This window comes from Pan troglodytes, chromosome 8 (assembly GCF_028858775.2).
Source record: "Pan troglodytes isolate AG18354 chromosome 8, NHGRI_mPanTro3-v2.0_pri, whole genome shotgun sequence".
Lineage (NCBI taxonomy): Eukaryota > Metazoa > Chordata > Mammalia > Primates > Hominidae > Pan > Pan troglodytes.
This window is the reverse complement of record NC_072406.2, coordinates 37,448,984-37,475,881: the sequence shown is the minus strand read 5'-3', so window position 1 is coordinate 37,475,881 and position 26,898 is coordinate 37,448,984. Positions and strand designations below refer to the sequence as shown.

At 41.3% G+C, this 26,898-nt stretch overlaps 1 protein-coding gene and 1 long non-coding RNA gene across 52 annotated transcripts in view; one reads left to right on the top strand and one right to left on the bottom strand.

The window, feature by feature from the left end:
• KIAA1217 overlaps positions 1-26,898 on the bottom strand; it is an 854,498-nt gene that overhangs the window by 79,871 nt on the left and 747,729 nt on the right. For 7 of the 50 annotated variants that reach the window (XM_009458083.4, XM_054660832.1, XM_054660836.1 and 4 more), the window contains exon 1: positions 1,610-2,113. The exons of 35 other annotated variants lie outside the window; for them this stretch is intronic. The gene's annotated coding sequence lies outside the window, so the exon portion shown is untranslated. Of the gene's footprint in view, positions 1-1,609; positions 2,114-18,628; positions 19,428-26,898 lie in introns of those variants that run through there. 8 more of the 50 variants (XM_054660837.2, XM_063781503.1, XM_063781497.1 and 5 more) reach the window with 7 other exon arrangements.
• On the top strand, positions 2,146-14,208 carry LOC104008126 (uncharacterized). Of its 2 annotated transcripts, none has more exons than XR_682580.5 (4): positions 2,146-2,569; positions 10,357-10,429; positions 12,085-12,160; positions 13,945-14,208. It is a non-coding gene; the product is annotated as an uncharacterized LOC104008126 (long non-coding RNA). The 2 variants fall into 2 exon arrangements; XR_008537737.2 differs by having other exon boundaries at positions 2,147-2,569; positions 14,085-14,208.

The following is a 26,898-nucleotide window of genomic DNA, read 5'->3' as shown; positions in this document are numbered from 1 at the left end:
TTAAAAAGAACCAGGATCATGTATTTCATCCTTGGCTCTAAATAGAGCCCAAGAAGAAAAATGACACAATGATCCCAACATAGAGTGGGAAACATTTGTTTTAAAACCACAACTAGAATGAACCCTTACGATCAGACAACTTGGGAATCCTACCATAAAAGACAGGGACCAACCTAAGGCAACTCGCTCTTAGGATGTGGGGGAAGGTAAGGGGACATCACTGGAGGGATGTTTTCAAGTCTTCAGTGGGATTTCCAAGGTCACACTTGCAATAAAAAGTAGAATTTAGAGACTCCAGAATCTGATAGATGGAAGCAGCATGATGGTTAAGATTGTATAATTCACAATTTAAAACAAACCCAGCCTTTGCTGCGGGTATTCTTACTAAGGAGAGATCTTCCTAGAATCTGTCACCAACACAGATTTATTTTGTTTTGGTTTTTAACTGTTATTTGGCTAATGAGTAAAAACATGGCATTAAATACATACTGGGTTTTTCCTGCGCTGGTACTCAAAGTCAGGCCTTGTGGGAGAAAATTATACTAAACTTACAAAGAAAATAAATAAGCAACACACACACACACACACACACACACACACACACACACACACACGAGTTGCCATTCACATTAATATATCCCAGTCCCTTATTCTACCACTGATCTCTCTGATGCTACTAATCTTATCATCTCTTTTCCCTCAGTGAGTTTAAGTAACTAGCTATGTTGTACCATTGACACTTTTTCCCCACAGAATTTCAACACTAATGTCATAATGTAAGCTTTAAACAATTTCATTTTACAGCAAGAAAGAGATGACCGACACAGAAAAATAAAGGTTCTTCTAACCCCTTATCTGAATACAACACAGATAACTATTTGCCTGCACCTAAGCCCAGACATAGAAAATGTTCATTCAACTGCACTAGATATAATGGCAATGTACGAACAAGACTGTTCTACCTCATTCATCTGCTTGGCTAGGCACTGTCTTTTCTTCTTTCCATTACTGCCCAAACCTCTATTGTCTCTTCATTATTTGAGTTCTTCCAGTTCTTAGAAAGAGGGTAGTTTCTTCAAGAGCCTCATCATAATAGCAGGCTGACAGGCAGGTGTCCCTGCCCACAGACTGCACACGGATCAAAATGCTGTTTACACCATACTTCTGAAACACCAGAAAATATCTGGGGCCATTTCAGATTAAGATCTGAAGTCTGAGTTAGAAATTCTTACATGTAGCTATATTTTATTTCCCAAAAGAACCATAAGTCAAATCGAGTATCACTCATTCAGAAGTTTCTTGAATGTAAGATAAGAAACAACATATTAAAATTGTTTCCAGAAAAAAAAAACCTAGTATAAAAAATATTTGTTTAAAATCATCTTGGGAAACTGCCTCATGTAATCATGTCTGTGGAGCATTTATATATATATATATTGCTTGTGGAAAAGGAATATTATGTACAGTTTGTTGTATTTCAAACCCCACCCTTCCAAGTCTAGAATTTGTAAACATACCACTCAATCAGACCACACAATGAAGTAAGCAGAGAAAACTGAAAAGGAATCTTAAGACACTCTTTCACCCTCAAAGAATTAAAGCCACTTACTTTTTCTTAAGGAAATCACCTGTGTAACTAACGCCGTGAGTAAGCACATTCGCTCAGGTCCTGATTACATGATTCCTTTGTTTGCTGGCTTCATTTAAATCCTTGGTTGCACACTTGAATATTTTAGACAGCTTCCTCTTCAGAAACAAAATCATCACAAAAGACACAAAGATCCTAAAATGTTTCTCAGCTCGAGTGTTCACAACCAATAAAGACCATTTTGTATTACCCAGTTTTCGGAGAGAAGCTGACACTGGCATGGATAAAAAGTAACCTTCCCCGTGATAAGTCAATTTCTCCTCCCCTTGGAAATTAGTCACTGAATAACCTCAGCCCACATCCAACCACAGGCTACCTCACGGGTGACTCAGTCCTTCAACAACTGCTTACAGGGAAAACACCAATGAAGGAACTTTAAACGACCTAGGTAAATGGGTTAACAGCAAAGGAAATATTACAAAATATATTTCGCTGAAGGCAAACAGGATCATTAGAAAGGGCAAACAACCAGCCACCGAGAAATGAAACTGTCAAAAAACCCAACATACTCAATCCAGAGGAGCCAACTTTCAGATCAGTTTTCTGTTGACTTAAAGATGCTACTGCAAAAACCTAGACCAGCACCCAATACCCACTTTGCTGCCAGACTTTTGAAGTCTGGGAATTGGCAGCTGAAGGAAACGTAAGCCTCTTCTCCTGGTTTAACACCAGAGGGAAAACGTGAGGGAGATAAGGAGGCTGTCTATTAATTAACCAGCCCTGTTTTACCACGCTGAACTTTGGGTAGCAGCCATTAATCAGTCCTACATAGCGCCGGACAAGGAACTGCAATCACCCTGGAAAATACATCTGAAACGAGAAGGAAAGATAGAGAGGGCAAACCATGGCTGTGCAGAGGGGATTCTGGAAAGGAAACCAGAGCCCTTCTGCCCCACCCTAAACAAGATGAAGGACGAGAAGGTAGGCGATCCCCAGAGACCTCTGGCTACAACCGCTGTCAGCACAGCTGGTATCTTCCAGGGGAACAGGTACAAGAAGGTGCGTGTCCACAACACGAAGTGACTTGTGCAGCTCTCAGCGGAGGACTGGCATTAATGCATTGCTAGCAAAAGGTGGGGGAGAAAGGAAGCATCTCCTGCGCTCCCAGGCAGGCTCTGATTACCATCATGTTTTCTGAGCCCTTGGGGACTGGGTGGAACCGAAAGCTATCCAAGTGGGAATACGGTGACAAGGAACTCCACTCACTGCGCTGGAAGCCCCACTGGCTTCACGCCACACCCAACTACCACGCTCTGGGCAGCCTGTGCATTTTTAAAACATTTTAAGGCTTTTAGAGGTTGTTCTTGCTGACCAAAAGAATTCCATGACGTCTTTCAAGTTCAAATCCAGTCCTTTGCAGGCTTTCTAAAAAAACTGTTTACTGCCATCAAATCACTTTGTGGTTATTAAAGAAGGGGGCAAATGGAGCACGTGACATTGCCACCCTCCTAAGATGTCTCACTAGGAAAAACATTTGGATGAAGTGGTTGTAACAGATGCCACCTAAGAGGTCAGAAAACAGTAGAAGGAATGTGGAAGCTCTTGTTTTGATTTTTAATCTAATCAGCAAGGGTTTGTTATTTCTCACCAGAGTATGGGAGGCACACACTATCAGCTTCTGATGAATCTGGTATACATTAGGCAGGTTTTGTTTTGTGTCTTCAGTCAAGCACGTACTTTCCAGGAAGGGGGATGGAGGGGTGGTCCCCCTTGTCTGATTAGGCCACGATGCTGCCCCTATCACATCCTCCAAAGACCCTGTCTTATGGCGTGAGGTGTGCTAACAGACATGGCTCTTATAATTCTTCTTTACCTGCTTATTATGGGCAGGGTTGCTTGTCCCAGTGACTGTATGTGAAGGGTCTGGGGCCAGGCTGTCCCCCAGGAAACAAACAGTGAACTGTCTGTCTCTCTGCTGCTTGGCTAAGCAAGTCATGCCATGTTCGACATGTTATCCCATATCTGCTATGGGCTAGGTGCTATGTGGCTCACACCTGTAATCCTAGCACTTTGGGATGTGGAAGCAGGAGGATCTCCTGAGCCCAGGAGTTTGAGACCAGCTTGGGCAACATAGGGAGGCCCAGCCTGTACAAAAAGTAAAAACTTAGCTGGGCATGCTGGTGCATTCCTGTGTTCCCAGCTACTTGGGAGGCTGAGGTGGGAGGATCACTTGAGCCTGAGAGATTGAGAGGCTACAGTGAGCCAAGATCACATCATTGCGCTCCAGCCTGGGTGGCAGAGTGAGACCCTGGCTCCAAAAACACAAACAAAAAAAAGCAACAAAGCGTAAAACCACAAGAAACCATGTCCATTACGCTAGAGAGAGGTGGCTTCTGTTGACCCTGTTACAATGAGAGTCGGTCGGTTCAATGCGAGAAGAAGTCTAGTTTACCTCTCCCTTCCCTTCCTTCCTGCCAGGTTCACAGCAATTTCCTTTCACTTTCAAAATGCTCCAGGGCACTGTCTGTAGCATGCACGCATGGATTCGTCATTACAAGAGCAGTAATTCACTGTCAGGAGTTTGAAAGCCAGCCCAATCCTGCGGTGAATCAGGATGAGTTAAATGCTCTTTAGCAAGCGCCAAGCTCACCCAAGAGAGGTGGAGTTCAATCTCCAAAGGCCCCAGAGTACCTGCTAATGAACCAGACAAGCCAATTTCCTAAACAATATCCTGGTGCTATCTAGGACCCAGTGGCTTTATCTCAGTGGAAGGCACATTCTCCAGAGAAGGGCTCTTTCAGGCTAACTCACCACAAAGTTTGGTTCAGTATGAATGTATGCAACCACTAACACCCCCACGCTTTGGTTTGATTACTTCACCAGATCCTCCTCTGCCTTCTCTACCTTGGGACATTACAGCCATTACTACGTTACTCTTCCCAGCAGTGTATAAAGTGTCCTACTCTTCATTTTCCCTCTTCCTTTCATTGACTAGGCCTAAAAGCAAAGTGGAAGCAATGTATTCTTTCTGAGTCAGTGTTAAGAATGGACATGCTAGGAAATATTCAGGATTACCTCAACAGGAAGTAATTTTTATGCTTTGGCAAGGCCAATAGTATTGTGACACATATTCATTCCTATTTTCCCTTTCATATTCATTTCTTCATTGGCTTTAAAAAAATTACATTTGCTCAAAGAAAATCTGAACTGTGCCTATAGATATGAAGATGATATTAGGAAGGGAAGGGATTATTACGTTGAAAAAATTTCAAATTCATCTTGTTTGCATTGGTAAAATTGGGAAGATTGCTGTTTGTAAGGTTTTAGTTAGCCTATTGTTTCATTTGATTGTAAACGGAATGTCTCCCAGACATGAGACAGACAGACAGACTGCTGCCAAAATTATTTAATTCCCAGGAAAGAGATGGTCCAGTCAGCGGTTAGCTTATGGCTATATTTAAGATGAGCGTTATTTCTATAAATCTTTTGACAGAGGTACTCTACTGAGCCCTCCAGTGGCCAGACCTGGCTGACCAGCCCTGGGTCCAACAGTGATTAAAGATCTCAATCTGGAGCAGAATAAAGAAGTAATGTTAAATAAATCATTTCGCTTCCAAGCCACAATCAATAATTGTGCAGTGCTGTAGGATGGATAAAAGAAAAATGTCCTTCTCCCTGACACTCAATCTTCTGCTGGGCTACTCCCATGTTCTCCAGGCCAAGGACAACCTCCTTTTGTACCAAAAATAGTTACAGTTTGTAAAATGATATCTTTTTTATGCCACTTGCAACACATGGTACAAATAATTCCTTCTCTTATCTCCATCTCTGCACATCCACCCATTTCCTGGACGAACCTTGTTCTTTTATGCACAGCTCCCTTTTAACGTTTTCTAGATTGGATGCTAGTAAGTTATCTACGGCACCCAACTACAACTTTTTAGTGCCTTAGACTTTATTTTTCTCTATATGACAGTTCTTGAAACTACTATTTAACTCGTCAACCACATGTTGCCATATAGGATATACTGCTTTATTTGCTTGTGACACTTCATATTCTAACAAGAGATTTTAAATCCCCGTGCTCACCATACCCCACCCACAAACACTCCAATAATCACATAGCAGTTTGCAGTTTACAAAGGGCTCTCAATTGTGACATTTCATGGGCTCCAGAACTCAGTGAAAGACATAGAACAGGTGTCCTATGTCTTTTTGAATAGTTGGGAAACAGAAGTGCAGGGAGTTAAGAACCTCACCCAGCTTCCCATAGCTGCTAAGCAGTGAAGCAGCAAGAACCCCAGCTTCCTCGGTTGTTTGCGTGTGACCTGCTGTGCACTTCAGGACACTGCAAGCTATTCTGCAAAGAACGATGCTCCTCATGCCTGCCCAAGCGTGATCACTGATGGATTCCTTATTCGATTTCTGGCCATGGTGTGAAACATGAACAAGTCTGTTGAGAAGTACCTCACTCCATTCACAGGTCCAGATTTTCACAGCAAAGGAAAAGAATCACTGGGGCATCTCACTGGGCTTCGGCTCTAATGATTTAGAGCCTCTCTTGACTTACAATTAGGTTTTATCTACTTGCCTCAAAATGACTAAGTTATATAATTAGTTATATATTAGTTATATTTAATAGATATATCAGTATATATGCTTATATATATTATATATACCTATCGATATTATACATCACTCAGTACTATATGGATATCACCATATCACAAGGTATACATATGTTTACATATACATATATGTACACACAGAAACATGCACAAAGTCATCATCAGTCACAGGCACCGGATTACTTATGAAATAAAATATCTGAACCTTAGCTGATTAAAATCCCTTACCATTATAACCCTAATTCCATTATGGGGTGACATTCTCAGGACCATGCCCCTCAGAGATGCATGCACCACCCACAGAGGCACAGGATCTCCATCGCTGCACTCTATGCTCTTCTTTCTTTTCACTGGAGAAACTGACCCAATTGATTATATCGTGAGCAAAAATAGCTAGGTAGAGCATTATATAACTTTAGGATGATTACAACAACGTGAGAATTAAAATGTATATATATATTTTAGTTTGATGATATAACATACCTAAATTTACACAATGAGGTGATGTTGATCTGTGTAGAATTTTATGCTATACAGCAGGGTGCAGTGGCTCACATCTGTAATCCCAGCACTGTGGGAGGCCGAGGTGGGCGGATCACCTGAGGCCAGGAGTTTGAGACCAGCCTGGACAACATGGTGAAACCCCATCTCTACTAAAAGTACAAAAACTAGCCAGTCATGGTAGCACACACCTGTAATCCCAGCTACTTGGGAGGCTGAGGCAGGAGAATTGCTGGAACCTGGGAGATGGAGGCTGGAGTGAGCCAAGACTATGCAGCTGTACTCCAGCCTGGGCAACAGAGCAAGACTCTGTCTCCCCACCACCAAAACAAAACAAAAACAAAAACAAAAAAAGAATGTTATGCTGTACAACTGCAGTTTAAAGGATAGATATGAAAACAGCTAGATGGAGTGTTATATAACTTTAGGATGATTACAGCATGAAAATTAAAATGTATATATATTTTAGTTTGATGATATGATATACCTAACTGAAACAATGAATTGATGTTGATCTATGTAGAATTTCACACTATACAATTGCAGTGTAAAGGATAGATGGTTTTCAGAGCCCATGAGAGAAAATGGTGGTAAACACATTGGGGAATGGCAGATGTCAACTTGGAAACCATATGGCCATTTATTCGTGGTCTGTCAATGTCTTCTCACAATGGAGCTACTCAAATCCCAGGATGTCTGGTTCTGTAATAACTCCTTTCTCACAGCCTCATGTGGTCTCAGCTTCTTACTACCAATTGCTCCCTAGTAGGTTTAACCCCTTCAGGCCTGTCTCATGTCTCCCTTCACTGTTCCTCCTTCTTTGATTATAGCTTTTCTGAAACCAACTCTGTGGACCTGGGTTACCATCTTAGCCCTTGTACAGGAAACACATTCCATTGCCTGCATTCTGCTGTGTTCATATTGATCTCAGTAGGATATGTGTAGGTTCTATTACCAAGCAAAAGAAAAAACATACAGCATAAGGTGAGCTGGGTCTGTGGAGCAAATTTTAAAGGGTATGTTATGGATGACTTCTGATGAAAGGTGTTTTAGTTGTGCCATTATTTTGATCCTCAGCCAAACAACATCAGCCCATGTGTCAAGAGAAGAAAGGATTGTCTGAGGGAATAGTCCCAGAGGGTAACGCCGAAAGACAGTAATTCACAGATCTGCCAGGTTCAATTTTTCCTCAAAATAAACATGAAAAAAACAATGATGGGGACCCAGATTAAAAAAGCCCTCATGCCGATTCTTCCTGGGTTCAGAAGAGCCGCCTGCTCCACTGTGAATGATCTTCACTGTGAACTTTTATTCAAAAATAAAAGAAGTTCCATGGGTATCCTAAGTATACAGAGTGTGTGAGCTGGGGAAATTCTCATGTGTAAGGCTAGGAATTGATGCCATTTGTTATACAATTTTATAGGCTTATGAATGAAAATTTTGTACTTTCCCAGTTTTCATTAGTTATGAAAAAATCTAAGAGGTTCCAGGTTTATAAATTAAATGAGTATAGCTTTGAAAACCCATCTGCTTTCCTTGGGTTTAGTTGGAGTCTGTGGCAGAGAACATGAGAACACCTGCTAGTTTTGGGGCCAGGCCAGTGGCTCTGAAAGCCCCCAGGTATGTTTCTCTGCAGTCGGCACAGCAGGGTGATGGGGGAAGGACACCAAATGGGGAATCCCGGAACTAGCATTTTGGTCCAGGTGTTAACATTGTTTTATTTCTTTTCACTTTTTTTAGTTTTAAAGAGACAGGGTCTCATTCTGTTGCTCAGGTTGTAGTGCAGTGGTGTGATCATAGCTCACTGAAGCCTTGAACTCCTTGGTTCAAGTGATCCTCCCACCTCAGCCTCCTGAATAGGTAGGATTACAGGTGCACACTACCATGCCCAGCTAATTAAAAAACATTTTTTTTTTTGTAGAGCTAAGAGCTCACGACATTGCCCAGGCTGGCCTCAAACTCCTTGCCTCAAGAAATCTTCCTGCCTAGGCCTCCCAGAGTGCTAGGATTACAAGCGTCAACCATCACGCCTGGCCAACATCCCTTTCTTTATCTGTAAATAAGAAATCTCATGTAGACTTTCTCTAAGGCCCATTCCAATGATGAGATTCTGTGGATCCATATATTTACAGAGTAGCTACCTATATACAAAGCCCAGGGTTAAGGCTGATGAGGGAAAAGGGATCTGTAAGACATGATTTCTACCTTTGAAGAACTTACATTCTAGTAGGAAAAATAAGGCATGTACGTGAACATTAAAATATGAGAAAGCAAGAATAACTTTGCTAAGTGTCAAATGAGTGCAACAGACAAATACTCTCGTAGTTCATAGAATAATGAGGTTCTTATGGTGGGGATGATTGAGGAACACTTTTCTGAAGAGGTGAGAGTGGGTTCATGAATGATGAATAGAATTTCAGCAGGTAAGAAAGAGGTCCCTTTCTTAGGTATTCCAGGCAGGAACTAAGGCATGGTCAAGGACAAGGGATAGGAAAGTCCAGGTGCCCTGGGGAATGGCTAGACTACCGACCCAATCAGTGAGTTACTCTCGGACAGTCGTTCTCCAACTCTCAGATGGTGGGCTTCAGAATCACCTGGAGGGTTTAGTAAATCAGATTACTGGGTCTAACATCCACTGTGTCTGATTCAGTAGGTCTCGGGTGGTGCCGAGGAATCTGTATTTCTAACAAGTCCCCAGGTGATACTGACCTGCTGATTCAGGGAATACTCTTTGAGAACCACTGCTTTAGTGAGTAGAGGGACATAGTAATGCAGGGTCACTGAACGTTCACATCACAATCTCCATTCTACTGTGAGCTTGGTTAAATCCTTTGGACAGCAATCATAATTATCTAGAATTTCTCTATTATAAATATTGTCAATTAAATCTGCCAAGAGAAGATGGAAATAGGGAAGAAAATGAATATTTTGGGTGACTTCCTATTTACCAATGCTTTCCAAAATTACCTCATTTAATTCTCATCTCATTCCCATTAGATACATTATAATTCCCATTTCACAGATGAACAAACTGGGGCTCAGAGACTTCAAATATCTTACCTGAAGTCAGATAACAGGGCCAGGATCTATGAAGTGCTAGAATAATCTTGCATTCTAGTGTTAAGAAATCAGTGTGGAGGTCTGACCTTTGAATCCTCTTCAAAGGAGGGCAGTGGTTCAAGAACCTCTGAAAATGAGTACTATTTCTGTCCCAGATCAGGTCCATCTGTATTGAGTGTTGCAAGAGTCACAAGAGAAGGGTCAAATAGACCAGGCCATGTTCATGTTATCTACAAATGTGGGGAGCAAAAAAAATCTTCTTCCAAGTAATGACTCTAGGGTACTCACGAGCCCCACAAGACTGCTCCATTTCAAAGGAATACCTTCGTGTTTTCAGTTCAAATAGCAAGTCAGTCAGCCAGCCAGGGAGCATGGCTTGGAAATCTGAGATGGTCAGCAAAACTACTGCTTCTCCTTATTTGGATAAATAACAGCCTCAAAGACAACCAGTTTGGGAGCTGTACATGCCCTGAGGCCGGGCTTGGCAGGCATCTCTGCCCACGCCCTGCCATGCCTTTTGCTGCACCAACAGCTGAAGGAGTTTAGCCAAATATTGACCAATCCCTTCTTCCCCACCAGGTTCTGACACCGACAGAAGCCTCCTCTTCAGAGACACAATCTCCTTCCCTGTGTCCCAACAACAAACTGCCAGGTGGGCCTTTGAGTATCCCTACGTTTAAGTCAAGCCCTGTACTCCTGACACTGAGTAGCTCATGAGAAAGAACAGAAGCAAGTCAATAAGTCATGCTCCATATGACGAAATGCCTACCGAGAGTAAGGAGCTACACACTGTCTAGTTGCTCTTCTTACCCGTTGCCTCCAGGAAGGAAAGACTTCCTTGCCACACAGGATGTAAGGCAAGTGAAGAAAATGCTTTGTAATCTATGGAGCACTTTTCAAAGTTCATGATTAGGGCTGAGCACAGTGGCTCTCACACCTATAAACCTAGCACTTTGGGAGGCCAAGGCGGGAGGATGGCTAGAAGCCAGGAGTTTGAGACCAGCCTGGGCAACATAGCAAGACCCTGTCTCTGCAAAATTAAAATTTAAAAAATTAGCCAGGCATGGTGGTGCATGCCTGTACCCTGGCTACTTGAAGGCCGAGGTGGAAGGATGGCTTGAGCCCAGGAGTTCAAGGCTGCAGTGAGCTATGATTATACCACTGCACTCCAGCTATGATTATACCACTGCACTCCAGCCTGGGTGACAGAATACGATTCTGTTCCCCCCCAACCCCGCCACCCACACACACATACACACACACACACACACACAAAACAAAAAACAAACAAACAAAAAGTTCTTGATTAGCACCAAGAGCTTTCAAGTCACTTCAAAAAGAATCAAGCTGCAGGCTGAACCAAGGGTAGCTTATCTTCCCTCAATGTCCAACCCAACCTCCCCAACTCTTTTTATCTTTGCATTATCTTTACTTTTCTGAAAAGCAACGTTAGAGCAACACTTCTCCCAGAGAGGACAGAAGATAAGTGACAGTAAATAAAGGGGATTTCTTAAAATTAGGGCAGCAAGACACTGGTGCCATTTCGATGACGTTTCCTCCAACCCACTGAAGTACACAAATTAGTTTCCAATTTTTTTTTTTTTAATTAAAAAGGGTTTAATTGGCCGGGCACAGTGGCTCACACCTGTAATCCCAGCACTTCGGGAGGCCCAGGCAGGTGGATCATTTGAGGTTAGGAATTCGAGAGCAGCCTGGTCAACGTGGTGAAACCCGACTCTACTAAAAACACAAAAATTAGCCGGGTTTGGTGGCAGGTGCCTGTAATCCCAGCTACTCGGGAGGCTGAGGCAGGAGAATCACTTGAACATGGGAGGCGGAGGTTGCAGTGAGCCGAGATCACACCATTGCACTCCAGCCTGGGCGACAGAGTGAGACTCTGTCTCAAAAAAAAAAAAAAAAGGTTTCATCCTCCTCGTCAATCAGTACTCCTCCACACCATCATCTCAAGGAAGGCAGTGGGGTGTGGTGGATCGAGCACTGGATTATGACTCAAAAGGCTTGGTTTTTCCCTGCTGGGAATCTCTTCTTGGCTGTGGTCTCATAACTGTGACTGTAGTCCTGACACTGAACTCTGAGCCCCTGATTCAGCTGCTTACTTGCTTCAGTAAAACCTTCTTGCACTTTCTCTTCTGGTGCTGTGAATACCTAATGAGTTCCATCACTGTTGTGTCACTGAGCACGCATGATTATTAATATCATCAGCAAACATTCACGGGCCCACTCAGTGAGCTGTGAGGCAGAAGAAAATGAATAAAACGGAAAATACTCACTTGAATGTATTCACAGGAGGATGAAACGAATGACACATTCGTTTTGGAGATACAAGAACTGGCAAAAAACGAGGACTCTGGATGCAGCCAATGTAAGAACATCATACTGTATTATATTTCAAAGATATCATATTTGAGAAAATGGTCCAGGCTGGACATGGTGGCTCACGCCTGTAGTCCCAGCACTTTGGGAGGCCGAGGCTGGTGGATCACTTGAGCTCGGGAGTTTGCAACAAGCCTGGGCAACATGGTGAAACCCTACCTCCACAAAAAATAGAAAAATTAGCCTGGTGGGGTGGCATACGCCTTTAGTCCCAGCAACTTGGGGGACTAAGGTGGGAGGATCTCTTGAGCCCGGGAGGCGGAGGTTGCAGTGAACCACTGCACCACTGCACTGCAGCCTGGGCAACAGAGGGAGACTCTTGTCTCAGAAAAAAACAAAAAGTACTTTTCCTCATTCCTATTCCCAAATTAATTGATCATTCTGAACCCAGATCAGGCTATACGTAAAAGACTCCCAATTCATTTCGTAGTGTTACAACAACAAATATACTCAAATTGCAATTATCTATAATCACTGTGAGATGGGTGATTACCCACATCTTGGCATTGGATCATTCTCTTTTCCTTCCCATCTTACCACCTGGGAGAACATCTCTTTTGTGAATGAAAAGAGCACCCGTGTCATTACTTGTCTGTGGCCAGAATGCAAGCTTTGGCTGCTGAAGAGGAAGCTGAACTAATTAGCTCAAGATATGTGTTTAGAGGCTCTCAGAATTTCAACTACATTATCCATTCTAGTCCTGTCCTACATTTATATCAAAAACAGGGAACTGGGTGCTTTAGCATGGTTCTTGATAGAAAAACATTTATCTTGTAATAATGCGCAAAATTAATTTTTGGCATAGCAAAGATTGGGAATTTAATGCAAATGCAGAGATGTTTTGTTATTGCACATATCTGCCAAGACAGCTTTGCACATATACTCACTGTATCTATATTTAAAATATAAAATTATATTTGGGTAGTTTTTATATTAAGATACTCTATGTATATGAGTACATATCTGTCGATAAAAATTCTGTGCCAAAATTAAAAATATCAAAATTCCACATCTGACTCAGTTTTTGTGCTCTAGTCTCAAAGTGATACTGAATAGAAACTTATTAGCATTTCAGTAAATTTCTTCAGATCATTGTTACGAGTAATAAAAATACAGAAACATTTTAAAACAACATATTTCAGTCTTAAAATGGTCAGATTAACATAATTATAGCCCGAGGTTGCCAACAGTGCCACATTTCTCATTTTCATGAAAATGCAGAGGTTCTCTCAGATTGCAAGCTAATAGGCTCCTTGGTCTAAATATATACAGTAAAATCTGCAACAAATTTCTGAAGCATTAAGATCTGAACCCTGCAGATATCTGGTGAGTGAGTTGTGCTGCAGTGGAGCAGATTTTTTTTTTTTTCCTTGCAGTTACACAGCTGCTAGAAAACATATTTTTAGATTTGCTTTTAAAGGCAAGCAAAAACGGTTTCCACTTTGTGGATTTCCATCCATGATGTATCCGTCATGATCCCTCAGTCCCTACTGCAAGGGGTCAACCATCTACAACATGTTCTATTCCGTGCCCTCCTTCCTTGCAAGTGACTGCAAGGACTGGCACTAGATGCTCATTCTAGACGAAACTATCAGACCCTGACCACCAATCCTATGCTTTAGAGGTGCTGCATTTCATGAAAATCATGCATGGAAGTTTAAGCACCCTACAGATCAGGCCCCTGCTATTTCTGAATTGCCCCATCATCGGCACTGGTATGATTCCTTATTGTTGTTTGTGTTTTTCTTTGGTAACTCTTCCTACTCTATCAAGGGTGCGTGAAAAGGAACAGGTTCAAAGAGTGAAATCAGAACAAGGCAAAGCACGACCTTTGATGTCACAAGAAAAGAAGAAAAGGAAAGAAATCAAATACATGTGTCGATCAACTGAGTCAAACATATTTTCTGTTTCAGGAATATGGAGTGAGTTAGTGCTGCCTGCACAATGGAAAGAGGTCCTCCAGCTTAAATGAAAAGCTAGGTAGTCACACCTTTTATCTGGAGAGACCTTAAATAAATAAATCTGCTCAAAAAACTATTTAATGAGTAGTTTGTCTTTTCTGCCGAATAGTACGATGCTGATCGTCTTCAGAACTCTTAGAGAGGAATTAGAATTCATCTGGACATCAAAATGGTTTTTTTTCGTTTTTCTTTTTTTTTTTTTTGCCAATTGTATGCTTTTAAATCAAGTTTTACCCTGTTCCTTCCTTGAACCCTCAATTTGGGCTTCATCTTAAAGCCTTGGTTTTTATACTTCATACATTAACAAGATACTATCACCACTTTGGCTATATCTTTGTATCAGCTGTCCTAGTACTCATTTAATAATTTTCTTTAAGTCAGTTTTAAATTGACTTTTTCTCTCCTTAGTCGTGACTAAGAATTATAGTTGTGACTTAAGGAGTTAATGAAAAGTAACTCTCACGTTCTTTGTGCTACCAGTCTTTCCAACATTCATTCAAAACAACATCATATAATTATTACCATTTACAAACTGTTTTTCTAGTTGCCACCTAAAATCACTGGTTCCAAGCAATGAACAACTTTGAAAGTAATGTGAGGAGTCATACATTAACATTTCAAACAGCATAACTGCAGGAGCTATTTGCCACAGCAAAGAGGTTGTTTTTTAAAATAATGCCATAACACTGTACAACCTTGCTGAGCCAATATTGCTCTATTCAAAGTATCTCATAATTTGAAACAGCTGCTATTTTTCAGTTGACATGATGGCCTATTCTCCTTCCATAAAAAATACTGGATAATCTAAATCTGGTTAGTTTAAAATCCATTTATTTTTAGTCCAGGCTCATGCATTTCCAATTAATCAGCTCTGGCCTAACTACAGGATTTCTGGTTCTCTTTTAGTAAGATAATCCAGAAAAGAGAGAGTTGTCCTGCTTTCTAGAGGATTAGCGAAAGCTGGCGGGACTCAGGTACCACAAAAGATGGCTAAGAGAAGTCAAATAGATAGTGTTTTTCTAAATCAATCAAGAAGACAAACCTCATAAGATCCAGAGGGGTGAGAACAAAAGCAGAGAACAGGCTGAAATGGCACTGCATAGAGACAAGGGTCTGGTCTTGGGAACGGTGACTTGAGATCCAACCCTATTTTTGTCACTTCTTTATTTTGTGATCTTGACCATCTCACTCCAACCACTCTGGAACTCCTGGGTCTCAAGTTACAGGGCAATGGGTTACAAAAGATGATGTCTAAGACCTTCTTTCTATTTCAAAAATCCTACGACTCCAAATAAGTCAGGCCTCTTTCTTTCTTTTTTTCATTTTTAATTTTTGTGCCAACAGAGTAGGTGTATATATTTATGGGTTACATGAGATATTTTGATACAGCATGCAATGTGTAATAATCGCATCAGGGTAAATGGGGTGTCTGTCACCTCAAGCCTTTGTGTTACAAACATTTCAGCTATACTCTTTTAGTTATTTTAAAATGTACAATTAAATTATTTTTGACTATAGGCATTCCGTTGTGCTAGCAAATACTAGGTCTCACTCATTCTATTTTTTTTTTTTTTTTTTTGAGACAGTCTTGCTTTGTCACTCAGGCTGGAGTGCAGTGGTGCGATCTCGGCTCACTGCAAGCTCAAACTCCCGGGTTCACCCCATTCTCCTGCCTCAGCCTCCCGAGTAGCTGGGACTACAGGCGCCCACCACCACGCCCAGCTAATTTTTTTTTTTTGTATTTTAAGTAGAGACGGGGTTTCACTGTGTTAGCCAGGATGGTCTTGATCTCCTGACCTCATGATCTGCCCGCCTCGGCCTCCCAAAGTGCTGGAAATACAGGCGTGAGCCACCGTGCCCAGCCGTCTCACTCATTCCTTCTAAATGATTTCTCTGTACCATTAACCGTCTTTTAAAAAATTATTATTAGTTTCAGGGCTGTTTCTTGAGGGAGCACCGGTGGTGCAGGTCAGGTTTGTCTTCTCAATTACAAGTCTGCAGTAGCCAGCTCTAGTTCCTCAAAAGCGGACAGAGTATCTATGACTTCTGCAAACCACATGCAAGCAGAGATCACCTGCTCCACAAGAAAAACTAGGACAGAAGAAAATGTGTTACCAGTAGGCAAAATGTATCTTAAAAACACTTTTTTCTTTTTAAAAGATTAACGTGTTCTCTCCCTACCCCCAAATTTATATAAAAGTAACACACACTCATTTGAGAAATGTTAGAAACAGCATCAAGAGAAAAATGGTCCCTTGGAAGCCCTCTATGGAGTAGGGTCTGGGACTCGGGGTGCCTAGGCTGATGTGGTAGACAACAGCCTAGTATGGTCTGGGATGCCTTGCTGCGAACCCACAAAGAACACAGAAAAGCAAGACCTCAGCAAGTGAACAACATGCAGGTACAAGGGATGCAACTTGAAAATGAAAGGACATATGTCCCCAGTCAAAAGCAATTTCCGCCAACACCTGTACTTATAAGAGCAAAGAAAAGGGATGTGGTTTGGATATCAAAGGGCAGAGGGATGTGGCAAAAACCTCTCATGTGCACTCCAGCCAGCCACGGCTCAGAACTCTTTGGGAGCTAACCCTAGGACCTGCTGGGGAGAAGGAAGGTTCTGCTCCAATCAACTTTGAGTTGTGTTGGTTGTGTAGCCAATCCTGGATTTTATGCTGAACTGGGGCTGGAAGCCTTGATCCTGAAGCCTGTGTTGTGAGCAGCTGCATCCCCCGTTGATGCTGTTAGCAGTAATTACTTTGCATCACAAATCACCAGGATATTTTTGCTGCTGTGTTGATGTCTCAATCTTCAGGAGGAGGTGGGAAGAGCACTATTGAAGGTGAAGTTTGGGCTCTCAGGCAGCTGAGCCAGCTGCCCTAACTTCAGAACCCTCCACCTTCAGCCTTAACATTCTTCCTGTCCCCCTCCTGAGAGCTCTGCCAGCAGCCTGAAGGGCAGTGGGCAGGCACAGTTAGCCAGTCTCCGTTCAAAGATACTTTCTCGCTCCCAAATCAAGCTCACAAACAAGCTTCCTGCTCTGTCCTATGGAAACATTTTTTTATGAGCAACACGGCACATGAAGCAAAGAAGAGAGCAGGAAAGGTCTGTGTAGTAAAGAAGGAAGAGTCGTTTATCCAAAGTGCTTTTCTCTATCTCTACACTCTCTGATGTTCACTGTTTTCATTATGCTCTGAGTAAGTTGTAACCAGGTGCCTGGATAAGCAACCAGTGTGATACTAGGTTTTGGAGGCTACAGATCTAAAATAAAATAAAATTCCAGAAAAGTAAAAAATAGTTTATCCTGAAGCCACGTAAACATTACTTATATATTATTATTATTTTCAAGATAAGTCATCTATATTTGATTACAGACCTGAAGCTCTCAGCTACTATTGAGGCTGTGCTGTCCAGGACTTAAAAACAAGGAAGACAGTCAGCCTGGATTTAAATCCCAGCTCTGTTACTTACAAGTGTGTGATCTTGATCTTGTTCCTCTCTGAGCCTTGGTTTTCCAAACTTAAAATGGGTATAATAGTACCTATTCCATAGGGTTATCATGATGACTAAATAAAATAATAGATATTACGTAAACCACATTGGATAACAACTTCTCAGGTATATTAACTCATCTATAAACTGGGATAAAGATATCCACAGAAATATGAACAAGCAAATTCATGAACACATGTACTTTTGAAAGGAAACAGACTGATTTAAAAGGGCATTGCTCTTATTAAATTCCTTTAAAGGAAATCAATGCAAAAATATTGTGAGTGAGTTACTGCAAGAGTTGACAGAATAGTTATCTCAAGTAAACAAGATTTCTGTCAAAGACTTTTTCAGGCAATCACTAAACCTGCTATAAGAGATTTGTTATACCAAGCTTGTCATTTAAAACTGCAGAAGTTTTTCATGTGATTTCATACAGATTAAACTGCTATTTCTTTAAAATTTTTTCAAGACCAGGATAAAGGCTATTTTTATTTTAAAATTTAAAGTGATTTTCACAAGAACAAAACACCAAATTAATTTTTCCCTGGAATGTTCAAGGACACATATGAATTTCCCTCCTTGTTTGTACCATGCCTTCAAATTATCGACTTTGCCTCAGACACTGAATGTATGTCAACATCTTCATGAAAACACTGAAAATTGTCACAGAGCACATAAATCAACAAGACCTGTAAAAGCAAACTATGTTGGCACTTTAAATCCCATTCCAAATTATAAGGTTAGCCAGAAACTAGACCACAAGATTTATAGATTGAAGACCAGCCCAGTTTAATTTAAGTGGATTTCAAAAAAACAGAATAATGTCAATAACAAAGAGAGGTTTTCTTCTAGGCAGTGTGCAAGAAGTTAAAATAAAACCTAAAATTGCAATCGCCTATTGCATTGAACTTGAATACAGAAGACAAGCTAATGAAAGATAAACGTGCCAGAGCATGAAAAAAGATTCTAAAGATAATATCCTATCATAAAGGCACAGTTCTTACCTTACATTTTCCGTGAGCCTTTCTTTTCTAGAAGAAACTTTCTAGACTTGCAGAGACCTCGAAACCACCCCTCTCTCCAATGCTTTCAGCTTTGCCTGTCTTCATGGTGACTAAATGCAAGCCTTGGGTTTTTTACAGAAGGAAGCTTTTAGTCAAAATATGTGGTTTAAAGGAGCAGTATCCACTCTTGTTAAAACTATTTCATGGACATTCAGAGGTTTTGTTTCTACTCTATGAAAGTTAATTCTGAGTAGGAAGGCATTTTTCCTGTCCCGGAAATCAGCATAACTAAAACCAATGCTGAACTAACGAGAAATGTTTCTTCCATGTGTTCTGTCTGGCAGAAACTGCAAGCCATATCAAGGAAACACGTGATGTTTATAAATACAATATGGCTCATGTTGTCATAACCTCTCAATGACAAAAAATAAAAAAAAAATAGTACAAGGAAAAGCAAGCAGCCACGCAGCAGGAAAGATGAGATTTGTATCACTTGGAAGTTGCATATCAGATGTGCATATATTACCTTTTCATGCTTCTAAAAAATAAGACTTTATAACTGGAAGCAGAGAAGGAACAAGAAAATATCTCCCATGTTCTGGATAGCCACTGTATTCAAATGTGTTTGCCTAGCTAATCATTTCTGTAAGAGTCCTTCCTTATCAATCATAACAGAAACATCTTTTTGCCTCCCAGAAAAGCACAATATAAAAAAGATATCATTATGTATATCACTGATAAATGAGTTCCATAGTGTTAACTCCAGCAAATTATAGAACACAGGCAAGGATTTCATGAGCCTGAACTTATGTGAAAAATTATAGATGTCTGTATCATTATTGATTATTGAGTTAATTGATTATTGTCTGTATCATTATTGCTTTTTGCCAATATATCTTCAGGATCTTGCATGAGAGCTGAGACCAGAGGAAGGATCTGACTCACTATGGCTGATTGAGTGAATCAGTAAACGCTTACAGTAATGAAGTTAGGTTAACTATTCTAAAATCATCACCCTTACGTTGTAAGTTTAGAGATATTTGAAATACTGACTATCGACTCAATCTAAAAGCAAGGGGCCAGGCACAGTGACTCATGCCTGTAATCCCAGCACTTTGGAAGTCATGGAGGGAGGATCCCTGGAGCCTAGGAGTTCAAAGCCAGCCTGGGCAACATAGGGAGACTGTGTCTCTACAAAGAATTCAGAAAATTAGCCAAGTATTGTGATGTGTGCCAGTAGTTCCAGCTAATCAGGAGGCTGAGGCAGAGGATCACTTGAACCAGGGAGGCTGAGGCTGCAGTGAGCCATGATTGTGCCACTGCATTCCAATCTGGGTGACAGAGCAAGACCCTGCCTTCCAAATAAAATAAAAATAAAGCAAAATAAAAGCAAGATTTGTCCTAGTGAATTATAAACACAGCAAAATCAGATCTATCTTATTTAGATTTGTTATCTAGGTATTTCGTTTACGTTCTACCACAGGTGAATTCAACTCCTGAAAACTCCAGCCCCCCACACACAAAAAAAGGTTAGATAACTGTGTATTTCTGATGAACACTTATTTTAATGACAAAGCAGATTTTTTCTTTATTGTTATTCTTAAACTTCAGGGTTATTAACTTCTTTTTTTTTTGAGGTGGAGTCTCACTCTGTCACCAGGCTGGAGTACAGTGGTGTGATCTCGGCTCACTGCAATCTCTGCCTCCGGGGTTCAAGTGATTCTCCTGCCTCAGCCTCCTGAGTAGCTGGGACTATAGGCACGCGCCACCACACCCAGCTAATTTTTGTATTTTTAGTAGAGATAGGGTTTCACCATCTTGGCCAGGATGGTCTTGATCTCTTGACCTCGTGATCTGCCCGCCTCAGCCTCCCAAAGTGCTGGGATTACAGGTGTGAGCCACCGCGCTCAGCCCAGGGTAATTAACTTCTATCAAATTATACTGATAGACTGAGGAAAGGCAGACATTCTTATTTCTCATTTGGGTCAGTGGCCAATAGCGGGATATATTAGGTAATGTGCTATAAGCCTAAAACACGTACCTTTACAAATCACTGTATCGCTCTTAGTAGATAAGGCACTAACTAACTGAAAGTTGGTGATAGAAAAGGGCTGAAGTAAGTATCTTTTTCTATCCAGGTATTTAATGAGAATCTACTCAGGGCAGGGCACTGTCCGAGAGAGCGATGGGGAGCGTGAAGATGAATGAAATGGAGACCCTGTCCCCGAGAAGCTTAGAGCTGAAAGACACTTAAGACGTGTGGACAGAAAACCAAACACCGCATGTTCTCACTCATAGGTGGGAATTGAATAATGAGAACACTTGGACACAGGGTGGGGAACATCACACACTGGGGCCTGTCGTGGGGTGGGAGGAGTGGGGAGGCATAGCATTAGGAGATATACCTAATGTAATGATGAGTTAATGGGTGCAGCACACCAACATGGCACATGTATACATATATAACACATTGTGCACATGTACACATATATAACACATTGTGCACATGTACCCCAGAACTTAAAGTATAAAATAAATAGATAAATAAATAAATATATAAATCATTCATTAAAAAAAGAATAAAATGGTGAAAGGAAAAGAAAAAGATGCGTGCATCAATAACTCAGTGCAGGCAGGAAAAGGCGAGTGCACAAAGAGAGCGGGGCAGGGAGGTGAAATTCTATGGAAGTTTCGAGAAGGGACAGTGAGTGGTGAGGTTTGGAAAGAGAAGAGTGAGAGAGGCTTGATGAAGAGAGTGGCTTCTGGGTTAGGTCTTCAGAAATGAGCGGCCCATGGACATGTGGCGATGACTCATGGACACGCTGATGAAGACAGTGGTGGGAAAGGACGGACGGTAGTGACCACAGGCATGATTACAAAGGCCAATTCTAGAGTTGGCCTGCCTGGCTCTAAATTCAGCTCCACTCCTCTTTAGCTGGGTTTGCTTTGAGCAAACACACTGACCTCTCTTAAGCCTCAGCTTCCACTTCTGAAACAGGAGAATAATAAGAACTTCTCTCACATTGTATAGGTGTGAAAATCAAATGGCAGTAAATACAAGCAAATTGCTCAGTATGGTGACTGGCACAGAGTAAGCACGTCAGGAATGTTAGTTATTGATACCGTTGTCATTGCATGAGTGAAGGGGATATTACAGGTGGGTCAAAAACGATCTCTAAATAGATAATCAGCTAGGAGTGTTTTCTGAAACTTCCATTTCTGTGGGATTCTTTTGTTACTACGGGATGACTTGATACTCCCTGAATCCCAAACCCCTCTTCTCAACAAGAACACTGCCCTGTGAGAAAAAGTGCTCTGAGTTCAGTGGCCACTGCAGAAACACATACTAAATGGGCAACTCACTCTTTTTCTTTTCTTTTCTTTTTTTAATGGATATATTTTTAGTGTGCTCAGAAGAGAAGAGAATGAAGCAAAATTAAATATAAAAAGATACCATGAAAGAGATGTATAATGAAATTAAGCAACCTACTCATCTGACAAAGTGCTAATATCCAGAATCTAAAATGAACTCAAACAAATTTACAAGAAAAAAACAAACAACCCCATCAACAAGTGGGTGAAGGATATGAACAGACACTTCTCAAAAGAAGACATTTATGCAGCCAGAAAACACATGAAAAAATGCTCATCATCACTGGCCATCAGAGAAATGCAAATCAAAACCACAATGAGATACCATCTCACGCCAGTTAGAATGGCGATCATTAAAAAGTCAGGAAACAACAGGTGCTGGAGAGGATGTGGAGAAATAGGAACACTTTTACACTATTGGTGGGACTGTAAACTAGTTCAACCATTGTGGAAGTTGGTGTGGCGATTCCTCAGGGATCTAGAACTAGAAATACCATTTGACCCAGCCATCCCATTAGTGGGTATATACCCAAAGGCTTATAAATCATGCTGCTATAAAGACACATGCACAGGTATGTTCATTGTGGCACTATTCACAATAGCAAAGACTTGGAACCAACCCAAATGTCCAACAATGATAGACTGGATTAAGAAAATGTGGCACATATACACCATGGAATACTATGCAGCCATAAAAAATGATGAGTTCATGTCCTTTGTAGGGACATGGATGAAGCTGGAAACCATCATTCTCAGCAAACTATCGCAAGGACAAAAAACCAAACACCGCATGTTCTAACTCATTGCTGGGAATTGAAGAATGAGAACACATGGACACAGGAAGGGGAACATCACACACCAGGGACTGTTGTGGGGTGGGGGGAGGGGGGAGGGATAGCATTAGGATATACCTAATGCTAAATGATGAGTTAATGGGTGCAGCACACCAACATGGCACATGTATACATATGTAACAAACCTGCACGTTGTGCACATGTACCCTAAAACTTAAAGTATAATAATAATTAAAAAAAGAAATGAAACAAATGTTTAATAAAGGATATTTTGTGTGTTCTAAAGTCTTAGTAGGAACATCACTTCAAAATTGCAAAACTTAAATGGAAATATCAAGGAAGGGAGGCTGTGGGCTGTGTATAAACAAGCAGAAACAAGTTCAAATCCAGTGTCCGACATTGATCAGATGCGTGAGCTTGGGAAAGACCTCTTTGGCTTCAGTTTTATCACCTGTGAAAATGAAGTCAGTATACCCACTTTGCCAGAGTTACTGACTAATTTAAATAATATGTAAAGTACTTAACACACTGCCTACTCTGCAGACACAAAAAGGTTTGCTATCTTCTATCTAGAACAACGATGGTAGAGAATGAATACTATTTATATCCTGATAGATTGCACCAAGAAATTAATAGAGTTCCTATACATTTTTACAGTTTTACAGAAAAAAGAAGTCAAAGTAGAATGTGCAACCAAAGGAAGATGAAAGTAGGAGAATTAAAAAGAGAGTCCAGGAATGAAGCCAACACACAAAACACACGCCACAAATGCCTGTACCCTTGCTGTGGGTGGGCCACAGATTTAATTCTAAGCTTTAGAGTAGCAACACAAAGAGGGAAAATGATCACTTACAAGACTCAAAGTGTCCATATGATAAAAATAAACCAGGAGAAGCACAACTATTTCTGGTGATGAGAACAGAGAGATATTTTTACAGTGGGTCCTCATTAATGATAGAAAATGAATAATATGGCATTTATAGGAACATCAGTAGGACACTCAGCGCATCCTGTTTAACAAGTGTGTTTACTCTGCACTCACCAGGGGTTAAGATGCCATGACTGGTTTTTGGAGGGACGTGAAGATGAATCATCACATAATATGGCTTGTGGCTTTGAAGAGTGTACAGTCTTTTGCATGAGATGAACACACAGCTAAATGATTATAACACAAAGCGAACGTGCAACAGGCCCCCAAAAGGGAAAGATGAATTCTGACAGAGCATTAGCGAAAGCTTCCTGGAGTAGAAAGTCTTTTATTTGGGCTCTAAAAACAAGTTTTTATTATTTTGTAAAAGATTTTATTATGGGCTGGGCATGGTGGCTCACGCCTGTAAATCCAGCACTTTAGGAGGCCGAGGCGGATGGATCACCTGAGGTCAGGAGTTTGAGACCAGCCTGGCCAACATGGAAAAATCCCATTTCTTCTAAAAATACAAAAATTAGCCAGGCATAGTGGTGCATGCCTGTAATCCCAGCTACTCAGTAGGCTGAGGTGGGAGAATCGCTTGAACCTGGGAGGCAGAGGTTACAATGAGCCGAGATTGCAACACTGCACTCCAGCCTGGATGGCACAGCGAGACTCCCTCTCAAAAAAAAAAAAAAAAAAAAAAATCCCACAAAAGTGCTTAATAAATGCTCAAATAAGTTAGCTATTGTAAGAATACTGGTACAGGCAGTGGCAGAAGGGTCATCTGTTAGAGGCCTTGCAGAGTGGAGTGGATGAACTCTGGTGACCTGCTGGATGCATGGAAGAATAAAGGTCAGGCAAGAGAAGAATCATTGATAACTCGATGTTTTACATCCCTCCTCCCACAGTCCCAAAATATGCATGCATACACACACAGGCACACATGCATGTGCACACACATACACACATACCCCATCATAGCCCCTCCATTCTTCAAAAGGTAATCAAGAAGGATAGACTTGAGTGGAAAAAAGATTAGGAATTTTTTCTTCAACAGAATGCATTGGAAACCACAGAAATGATCTCCATATGAAGACACTTAGAAGCTGAACATTTGGGTCTTGAATTCTAGAGATGGCAGAGTTAGGGATATGGCTTCAAGGGTCAACCACACTGATGTAATAGTCAAACAAGTGGTAAGATAAAAATCACAAGTGCAAAGGTTCAGATAAAAAAGAGTAAATTTAAAAAAACAAAACAAATAAACTCCAAACTAGAGAAGCCTGCTTAAACACAGGCAAGAGGAAGAAGAGTTAGGGAATGAAGGAAGCTGAGGTGTCTGTGAATGCAGACAAGGTATTTAGACACAAAAGTGCCATGGAGACCAATGATTTATAAGGAGACCATTCACTGGTGTCAAATACAAAGATCAGTAGAAGAGGGGTGGGAGGCAGTAATTACCTTGGGTATTGGGGAATAATTTAAGAGGTAGGGCCAATCTGGTAATTGTCTATATACAAGTAAAAATCAAAGACATGCAAGAGAAATTAAAGGAAGCAGAGAAGAGGGAGAGTATTAAATGATGAGAGCAGAGAGTCTTGGAAAGTTGTCTTAAAGCACACAAGAAGGTGGAGAAGCCCCCACACTATGAAAAAGCCACCAGGTTTGGTGACTAGCAAGTCACCCTCAAAGCAGAATTGTCCAGTTCCTTCAACAAACTGCTGGTATGGAAAAACGTGTACTTTTTGAGAGTCATGAAATGGAATGGTTCCATCTTCAAGTTGTACATTTGTGAATTTAAAACCCTGTGAGTACATATATAAATTTTGCAAAAGGGCCTGTTCCATATGGTGAGCTCAGTCCCTTGGGAACTGAATTATCAAAGCTCCTATCTGATGTAAGGAAACAAAAGCCATGCAATTAAATTAGATCAGGGTGGTGGGTAGAGAAACAGGAGCCAGGTATGCTGAGTTCCAGCCGAGAACCACAAGTCTCCTTAGACAGACTAGCCTCAAAAATGCTCAGCTAGATGCTAGATGAAAATTTAGTACACGTTTTCCCCACCAAGCATGCATTCCACGCACACTCTGAGGCCTAGTCTAGCACGCTTCCTGAGTAACACATTTCCAATCATAAAACCGCTCTGGGAAGACTGTTTTAGATGGAGAGTTTTACATTTTCTTTTCTTTCAAAGGCAAGATATTACATTCATTGGTTAAGGAAAGTCTCAGAAGCCCCTGAGGAGTTCTGGTGTGACTTTTGTTGCCCCTCTGCTTATTCCAACTGATGTTTTTCATGACATGCATGTTTATTGGTCATAAGCAGGCAGCTGGGAGGTCTGTGCCAGGCTGTCTCTGGAGGCTGGGGAGTGAGGTCTAATGACATCAGGGGCAGGACTGCAGTGACTGACTCATGTGAGTAGTTAGCATCGAATTCCTTCATGGCCACGCTCACATTGCAAACATAAGGGAGGACGGAGTTCCCTAACCCCACCCTGCAGCGTGGTTTAGTCTACAACAATTGATGCTTGCTCTGTTCTCTGTTTCTGTTCTCCACCATGGGCAGTGGGTTGTGCAGCTGGACTCCAGAGGCAGGGCTCAACAAAGCTTCCTGCCCTTTAATGGCAATGCAGCCACATTCATCAAGAAAGGAAAAAGAATTCCAACCTGCAGAGCCAAAAGGTGAGGGCAGCTGAATTCCATGCCTTTTAGTGTCTGCAATCTGTGAACAGGAACCAAGTTGCAAACTGCAGGCATGATCACACCTAGCTGGCTTTGAAACCGCTTTCTATTTCTCATTTCTAAGTAATCTGCATTGAAACACAAAAGCTTTTCTGCTGGTTAGATGGTGAACATTTACTGTCCCTTCATTTGGGGACAATGATTGAATTTCTCACACACACAAAATGAGGGCTTAAAGTAGGCTCTGGGTAACCCAGAAAAAGTGATCAGCAGGGTTTCAACCTCAAGTAAGAACAGAACCACTCTGCAGAAACCCACGGCACATGTTCTGCATATCCTGATCAGCTTTGTTCATACGGTCAATATTCGATTCTCTCAGTCCTCACTGCTGGTCCTTACGTAGGTATTAGAGCTGCTGGAGGGTTAAAACAGATGTATTTCCAGCCACAGACAAGATTCTCAGAGGCGATTCTGGGGCACCGGTGTGGAAATGGCTCTATGTGATAGGAACAG